Genomic DNA, 8,304 nt, shown 5'->3' on the forward strand with positions numbered 1-8,304 from the left:
GTGATCCTTGAACACTGAGCAGCTGTCCTGGGCCCCCTCTTCCCTCTAGGGCTTTGTCCCACGGTACTTTGGCCAGCAGATCCCTGAAGTGATCAAAGTCTGCATGCCTGAAGTCCAGGGTTGTGGATGTGCCCTCCTAGTTGCCCTGAGGATCTTAAATTCTATTGCTTCATGGTCACTGCAGCCAAGGCTGTCTCTGAGCCTCACATTGGTCACCAGCCCTTCCTTGTTGGTGAGAACAAGGTCCAGCATAGCACTTTTCTTGTTGGTTCCTCTACCATTTGAAGGAGGAAGTTGTCATCTATGCATTCCAGGAACATCCTGGATTGCTGGTGCCTTGCTGTGTTGTCCCTCCAGAAGATGTCAGGGTGGTTGAAGTCCCCCACGAGGACCAGGGCTTGTGCCCATGAAGCCACTTCTGTCTGCCTGTGGAGGGCCTCATCTGCTTGGCTCTGCTGGTCAGGTGGCTTGTAGCAGACCCCTACAGTACATCTCCTTCCCCAGTCTTGCCTTTAATTTTAACCCATACACTCTCAACCAGCTCTTCATCCTTCCCCAGGTGGAGCTCCACTGATTCCATCTGGTCCCTGATATAAAGAGCAACACCTCCTCCCTTGCCTATCCTTCCCAAAGAGCTTGTACCCATCTATCCCTACATTGCAGTCATGGGAATCACCCCACCAAGTGTCAGTCACAGTCACTGTATCATAGCATCCCAGCAGCACAGTGCCCTTAACTCATCCTGTTTGCTGCCCCAGCTGTGTGCATTAGCACAGAGGCACTTCAGCTGGGCTGGCCCTGGCACCCTCTGAGCTGAATCCCCCTTGACTCCCTTGGGGTGTCCCAGTGCTTCATCCTTGGCTTGCCTCAGGGCAACAAGATAAGAACCCTTGCTAGCATCCATCCCTCTGCGCCTGGTGAGCTGCCCCAATGTTTGTCACAGACAAGCATGAGATGAACAACCCCTTCCCCCTCCCAGTCTAGTTTAAAGCCCTATCAATGAGCCCTGCAAACTCCTGCCCTAGAATCCTTGTCCCCCTCCTGGGACAGGTGCATCCCATTGGTTGCTTGCAGCTCTGGTGCCCTGTAAACTGTGCTGGAATCAAAAAAACAAACCCCTGTCGATGACACCAGTCCTGGAGCCATGAATTGATCTCTTGGCTCTCCCTAAATGTTCCCTCATCCATTGCTGATGTCAGAGGGATGGAGGAGAACACAACTTGAGCTCCTGATCCCTTTACTAATTGCCCCAGGGTCCTGAAGTCTCTTTTAATTGATTGTGAGCCTCTCACTGCTGCATCACCTGAAAAAACCAGAAATGGGTAATAGTCTGAAGGACTCACAGGGGAGGGAAGTTCACCTGTGACATCCTTTATCCAGGCCCCAGGGAGACAGCAACCTCTCTATGAAGGTGTTGGGTCTGCATATTGGGCCCTCTGCTCCCCTCAGCAGGGAGTCACCTACAACAATGACCCTTCCATTTTCTTTTCAGAGTCAGTTTTTATGGCTGGCCTGAGGTGAGTCATCCTCAGTGGCACTTCTGGCCCTTGTGGCACTTTTGGCCTTTGTGAGCCCTCGTCCTTGCTCACAACCAGTTCCTACTGCAGAGCCTCCTACCTGTTCTGCAAGGGCACTGTGGGTGGTGTGCTTCTTAAAGGAGAACATTTGCTCCATTTGCATTGTTTGTTTCAATGGCCTGTTCCCATGGCCCCTGCACAGATGAATTACTGCAGTTACTACAGGAGGGCTGGGGGCTTGCTGATGAGAGGATATCGACTCCTCTGCTCCATTAAGAGTTGACTCCTGTTCTGTATTTGTAAAGATCAGTTTGTGAAAGTTATCAATTTCCTTCTCCCTCTCCCTGATGCTTCTTACTCTACTCACCTCTTCCCTGAGCTCCATCACTTCATCCTGGAGCTGTGCCACCTGGCTGAGCAGGTCAAAAACCTGCTCACATCACACACCCACAGTCAGTGTTGCCCCCTGTTGCCTGTGAAAGGCTGTGGCATTCCTCACAATCTATGGTCTGGATGCCAATATCCATTTTGGTGGGTGCAGAGAGCAGTCTTCCTCCTCCAAGTACCCACCATTGTGCCTTCAGTAAAATTGCAGCACCTTGTGTCCTGCCCCCACGCCCTGCTCGTGCCAACTACTGACCTAATTCAAAAGGAGCCCCTGGGGCATATTCAGTCTCTATTTGCTCTCCCTGTGCCTGTTAGCCTGCCTGTACCAATGGCCAGGTGCTCTCAGCTGTCTGACCAGGCCTCCTCCCTCTCACGCCCCACTCGCTGGGTTCCAGGGAGCAAGGAGGCTGCTGCCTGCAGCTCACAGTCTGAGAGCCTGTGCCGGTTCCGCTGGTTCTGAACCTCCAGCGGCTGCTCCAGGAAGGCCTCCAGCCACGCCGCCCTCTCAGGCACCCTCGGAGAGACACTGAGTCCTGCTGGGTCGCCTCACCCCTCCCCTTCTCTCTCAGTCTCCCTGTCTCTGGGAGCCCTCTTTTTTCTTCTGAAGATCTCAGCACAGCACACAGCTAGCCGGTGCTGATGCAGTTCCCTCCCAGCTTGCAGTTCAGCCTGGAGAGGAGAAGGCTCCAGGGACACCTTCTGGTGGCCTTTCAGTACTTAAAGGGTCTTATAAGAAATCTGGGGACAGACTTTTTGAGGGTGAGGGAATTCTCACAGGTTGCCCAGAGAGGTGATGGGTGCGCATCCCTGGAAATCTTCAAGGTCAGGGAGCCTGGAGCTTTGAGCAGCCTGCTTTAGTTCAAGATTTCCCACTGTAAGGATGTAGACTAGATGACCTTTATAGGTCCCTTCCAACCCAAACCATTCTGTGACTATGGAATTACACTTCATATCTTTCCCCTGCAGCCCAGGAAAGACCCACAGGAAACCCAAAGAGAAAGAGAAGCAGCTGCTAGCACAGAATGTTACCTTCCCTGACTTCAGCTGCCAGGGCTCTTTCAGAGATGCCCCACCAGCAAGGCCTGGCTCATCTCCACCCTGTGCCATCCCCTCTGCAGCAAAAGGCACGCAACCTGGCCAAAATCAACAGAGAGCTTGCAGCCCCCCTGCTGCGTGCTGCAGAGTGAGCTCCAGCAAGTCACTCCATCTCCTTATGCCCCAATGCACAGGCTGAGATGCAGAGGACTAAAAATAATCACCAATGCACAAAAGAGTTCAAATTCTTAGGAAGGAAAAGGTCCTCTTAGCTTAATCTATTACTTTACAATTATACTTACTCTCATTGTTACTTCCCAGGGAAAGACATTTTAATAGCAATTACACAAACCTGGAGTTCACCTTTGTCTTTTTTTCCTTCCAAAAGCTAACGCAGAACAAAGAGAGATCCAAAAATGCTTTGGAAAGGAGAGCTTTCCTTTTGGGCTGGGTACCAGCAGCGGGAAGGCCTGAACCAAACTGTGACTGCTGAGAGTGGCAAAGACCTTCAGAGAGAATCTAAATCCACCCCCTCTGAACAGCAGCACAAACCACTCATCAGCCTCATTAAACCTCCTGAAGGAAGCAGTCTCACAGCAGTGGTTTGACATTTGTTATTTGCAGCTGGCTGCCAGCTGTCAGGCAGGAGATGTCAGAGCATAGAACAGATGAAGAATGTTCAGCCCGTCAGTTAACTCAGACACCTCACACATGCCAGCACAACCCATCCTGGGTAGGCAAAACCAGGCAGCAGAGAAACTGCTCCCTGCTCCCAGGCACAGGCCTGGCTCTCTTCTGTCAGTGCACTGGGCAAGGGCTGCCTGAGCTGCTGCACTCCACAGAACACAACCCTACCTGCATGCTTCTGCTGCTACAGACACAGCACTTCCTGCAATAAGCACATCCAACTGCTGCTTCTTTTCCTCCTGGGACTACCAATGCACCACACCAGCTGCTGTGGGTTTGGAAACAGACACAGGCCCAGGAACTGCATCACAAACCATTTATGTAACACAGGCTAAGGGCCACAAGGGGACCAAGCCTCAGTCACAGCTACCTACTGCTCATAATGATCTGCTGACAAGGATGTGCCCTCTGCAGCCCTTCTGCTAATTAAACAGCAGTTTGTGACACTTAGTGAATGACTTGGACTAGCAGAGCAACTGAGGCCATTGCAGCAAGGCTTCAGCTGAAGTGCACAGGTGCTGTGCAGAGAAGGCTGAGCCTGTGCATAAGAGAGGAGCTGTTTAGGCCGTGTGTGTCCAGCTGCCAGCAGCAGAGCTGAGCTGCAGCACTGGAGCTGCTCAGGCTGTGTGTGTCCACACCAAGCCCAAGCAGAAATGCTCTTTGCCCTCGTTATGCCCCTTCACTGCTCTGCCAGGGCTGTACTGCAGATAAAGGGCAGGTGCTGACAGGCCTCAGCTTGTAGATAATTACTTTCTGCTGATATTATTCCCTTTTCTGCTTCCTTCTTCAGTACTGCAATAGGTAAAAGGAACCAGAGAGGGAACAAGTCCTCACCATTCAAACTGTCTCTCTGGCTGATCACATGAATACCCTCCTGGCACAACACCTGCTGACTGGAGATGTGAAACATTTGTTATTAGAAATAAGAGTGCCCAGGTAACCTGGGCAGGTAAAACAATGCCGGGCAGCTTTGTGAGTGCCAGCCTGCCAGCTCCCTGTAAAGGCACAGAAACAAAGCTGGATGGTAGCTCAAGAGGGCCCTGTGCTTACATTTCCCATTAGCCCCTTCATTTCATTACCCTCTTTTTACACCACGTGGGCAACAACTAGGAAAGCAAACCAGCAACGAGCCTGTTGCTTCTGCTGGGCCATGCAGAACAACTGGAAAGCCCTTTCTAGTTTGGCCTCCTACTTACATCATCTGACACCTTTCTTTCCACCACCACACCCAACCTCCCCTTTCTTTTCTTTCCCACCAATATTTCCTCTCTGGATTTTCAGCCAGGTGATTTCTGAAAGGTACAGCCAACCCCATGGCTTCACAGTGAAACACGAAGCTACAGACTCCATTTCCATGGCATCCAACAACCATGCTCCATGGAAAAGGAGAAACTTTGTCCCTGTGAGAGTGCTGGAGCAAGCTACCCAGAGAGGTTGTGGAGTGTCCTTCTCTGGAGCCTTTCCAACCCCACCTGGATGTGTTCTGGGTGCCCTGCCCTGGGTGCCCCTGCTCTGGCAGGGCGTTGGACTGGATGAGCTCTGGAGGTCCCTTCCAGCCCCTAACATTCTGTGATTCTCCAAGAAATCAGAAATCACTTCAAAATGCAGCAGTTGGAAACTGGCAGGTTTTACCTTTAGAAGCCACTATTGTTGCTGCATGACAACATTCTGCCACTTCAGGATGATTTGATGAGGTGACAGAAAGCAGCCCTGAGGAAAAGGACTTGGGGGTGCTGCTGGGGGAGAAGCTGGACAGGAGCCAGCAATGGGCACTGGCAGCACAGAAGGCCGAGGGCAGCCTGGACTGCATCCCAAGCAGTGTGGCCAGAGCTGGAGAGAGAGGATCCTGCCCCTCTGCTCTGCTCTGGGGAGACCTCACCTGCAGGGCTGTGTCCAGCTGTGGACCTCTCAGCACAGGAAGGACCTAGACTTGATGGAGAGGGTCCAGAGGAGGCCACAAAAATGCTCAGGGGGTTGGAGCAGCTCTGCTATGGGACAGGCTGGGGGTGTTCAGGGAGACCTAATAGCAGCCTGCCAGTACCTGAAGAGGCTACAAGAAGGCTGCAGAGAGGCTGTTTGCAAAGGGCTGCAGGGACAGGACCAGGGGCAATGGCTTCAAACTAGAGCAGAGCAGATTTACAGAATCAGAGAATTAATCTGTTTGGAAAAGACCTTCAAGACCACCAAGTCCAACCTATCACCCAGCACCAGCTAATCAACTAACCCATGGCACTAAGTTCCTCATCCAGTCTTATTTTAAACACTTCCAGGGATGGTGACTCCACCACCTCCCTGGGCAGCATATCCCAATGGCCAATCTCTCTGGGAAGAATTTCTTCCTCACCTCCAGCCCAAACCTCCCCTGGCACAGCTTGAGACTGTGTCCTTTCCTTCTGTCACTGTTGCCTGGGAGAAGAGCCCAACCCCTACCTGGCTACAACCTCCCTTCAGGTAGTTGTAGAGAGCAATGAAGTCTGCCCTGAGCCTCCTCTTCTCCAGGCTAAACACCCCCAGCTCCCTCAGCCTCTCCTCACAGGGCTCTGCTCCAGACCCCTCCCCAGCTTTGTTGCCCTTCTCTGGACACCTTCCAGTACCTCAACATCCTTCTCGAATTGAGGAGCCCAGAACTGGACACAGCACTCAAGGTGTGACCTAACCAGTGCTGAGCACAGGGCAGGATGACTTCCCTGCTCCTGCTGGCCACACTATTGCTGATGCAGGCCAGGATGCCATTGGCTCTCCTGGCCACCTGGGCACACTGCTGGCTCCTGTTCAGCTGCTGTCACCCAGCACCCCCAGGTCCCTCTCTGCCTGGCTGCTCTCCAGCCACTCTGTCCCCAGCCTGTAGCACTGCTTGGGGTTGTTGTGGCCAAAGTGCAGAACCTGGCACTTGGACTTGTTAAATCTCATGCCCTTGGACTCTGCCCATCTGGCCAGCCTGGCAAGGTCCCTCTGCAGAGCCTCCTACCCTCTAATAGACCAACTCCTGCCCCCAACTTGGTGTCATCTGCAAACTTACTGATGATGGACTCAAGCCTCTTGTCCAGATCATCAATAAAGATATTGAACAGGTTTAGGCCCAGCACTGATCCCTGGGGGACACCACTAGTGCCTGGCTGCCACCTGGCAGTGGCACCATTCACCACCACTCTCTGGGCCTGGCCCTCCAGCCAGTTCCTAACCCAGCACAGTGCTCCTGTCTGAGCTATGGGCTGCCAGCTTGGCCAGGAGTTTGCTATGGCTTTGCTGAAGTCCAGGCAGACTACATCCACAGCCTGCTCTGCATTCACCAGACAGTAACCTGATCATAAAAGCAGATCAGGTTGGTCAGGCAGGACCTGCCCCTCCTGAATCCATGCTGGCTGGGCCTGATCCCTTGATCATCTTGCAGGTTCTGTGTGATTGTACTCAGGATGACCTGTTCCATAACCTTGCCTGGCACCGAGGTCAGGCTGACAGGTCTGGAATTTCCTGGTTCCTCTTTCAGGCCCTTTTTGTAGATGGGCATCACCTTGGCCGGCCTCCAGTCATCATGGACCTCACCTGTGAGCCAGGACTGCTGATGAATGACGGAGAGTGGCTTGGCCAGCTCATCTGCCAGCTCTCTCAGCACCCTAGGATGGATCCCATCTGGTCCCATAGACTTGTGGGGATCCAAGGGGCTCAGCAGGTCTCCAACTTCTTCCTCCTGGGTTACAGGGGGACTGTACTGGTCCCTGAATCCATCTGCCAGCTCAGGGGGCCAGTTGTCCTGCAGACAACCTATCCTACTATTGAAAATTGAGGCAAAGGCAGCATTAAGTATCTCTGCCTTTTCCTCCTCTTTTGTTCTCCTCCATGTCCACTAAGGAGTGGAGGTTGTCCTTGTCCCTCCTTTTGTCATTCATATATTTATAAAAACATTTCTTATTGTCCTTCACAGCAGTGGTCAATCTAAGTTCTAAATGGGCTTTTGCCTCTCTAATTTTTTTTCCTATATGACCTGGCAACCTCCTTAAACATTTCCTGGGTCACTTCCCCTTTTTTCCAAAGGTGATACCTCCTCTTTTTTTCCCCTAATTCCTTCAGAAGCTCCTTGCCCATCCAGGCAGTTGTCTACCCCAGCGGCTCCTCTGCGGGCACATGGGCACAGCCTGCGCCTGCCCCTTCAAGAATTCTTTCTTGAAGCAGGTGCAGCCCTCCTGGGCCCCTTTGTTTTTAAGGGCTGTTTCCCAAGGTATGTTCTGGGTCAGTTCCTGAAGTCATCTGAAGTCTGCCCTCTGGAAGTCCGGAGCAGAGGTTTTGTTGATGCCCCTCTTAGCTTGGCTGCATGTTGAAAACTCAGTTATCTCATGGGCACTGCACCCCAGGCAGCCTCCCAACACAGCTCCCACCAGCCCTTCTCTAGCTGTAAAAAGAAGGTCAAGCAAAGTCTCACCCCTGGTAGGCTCACACAGCAGCTGTGATAAGAAGCTATCCTCCATACACTCCAAGAACCTTCCAGACTGCCTCCTGTCTGCTGTGTTGAGTTCCCAGCAGATATCTGGCAGGTTAAAGTCACCCACAAGGACAAGGGCTGGTGATCTTGAGACAGCCTCTAGCTGCTTATAGAATAATTCATCAACCTCTTCATCCTGCTTGGGTGGTCTACAACAGACTCCAACCAGGATGTCAGCCTTGGTGGCCTTCCCTCCAATTC

Source organism: Indicator indicator, chromosome 23, assembly GCF_027791375.1.
Source record: "Indicator indicator isolate 239-I01 chromosome 23, UM_Iind_1.1, whole genome shotgun sequence".
In the NCBI taxonomy this organism is placed as follows: Eukaryota; Metazoa; Chordata; class Aves; order Piciformes; family Indicatoridae; genus Indicator; species Indicator indicator.